Consider the following 898-nt stretch of genomic DNA (forward strand, 5'->3'; position numbering starts at 1 on the left):
ATAAGAGACAGGTGTGCGGTGTGCGCGCCCCCGAGGGGCCTGCGAGAGGGGGGAGCGGCCCCAAGACACGGAGAAAGTGGGCAGTAAAACGGCAGATCAAGTAAAATTCACATAAAGGTGGAGTGATGCGTGCTCCTGAGGACATTTGTGGAAGCGTGGCCTCGGAGCTGACCGTATTCCTTCGGGAATGACGTCTGGGAGGGAAATAGAGCAGCAACACGGAACGTGAGGGCAGTGAGGAGAGCACGGGGATCCCCAGTTCCCCCAGCATCCCTGTGCCCGGGCCTGACTCCCAGCTCAAAACCCACCGTGTAAATGGAAGAGGTTCAGACTGGTGTGGGACTGGCACATCCCCCCCTCTCGAGAATAGAAAATAGGCACCACCCGGGCTGTTCCTTCGGCATCGCAGGTTTGCTGGGCGCCCTGGTGCCCGGCCCTGCTAAACCCCGGCTGGGGGCACAGGGCCCCGGGGAGCTGGGCTTTGGGTCAGGCCTCATCTGCTCCCTCTCATTTTTCCATGTCGAGCTGGATCGTTCTGAGCAAGAAAAGCAGCAAAAAAAGAAGGAGGGTGAATCCCCAAGGTCACCTCGTTGCCTTCAGTCACACTGATTTGCTGAACCTAAGTTCAGGTAAACTGTGATACTGATAGACTACAGTAAAGCCTTTCCAAGGTCGTCTTTCACATGACCGTGTTTTTAATATTAATTATACAGAGAAATTAAAAAAAAAAACAACAAAAAACCCCCACGAAAAACAACCAGTAGCACTTAGTCAAAATAAGTCTTTCTAGTTGCTGTTTATATGTTTCACAGAAGGAATACACAAGCTATCACTTGTAATTGTGGTAGTATTTAACAAGTCTTACATGTTCTCCATACTCTGAAGCATTAACACAGTT

The sequence above is a fragment of the Athene cunicularia genome, assembly GCF_003259725.1.
Source record: "Athene cunicularia isolate RWA chromosome 9 unlocalized genomic scaffold, athCun1 chr9_part1, whole genome shotgun sequence".
In the NCBI taxonomy this organism is placed as follows: Eukaryota; Metazoa; Chordata; class Aves; order Strigiformes; family Strigidae; genus Athene; species Athene cunicularia.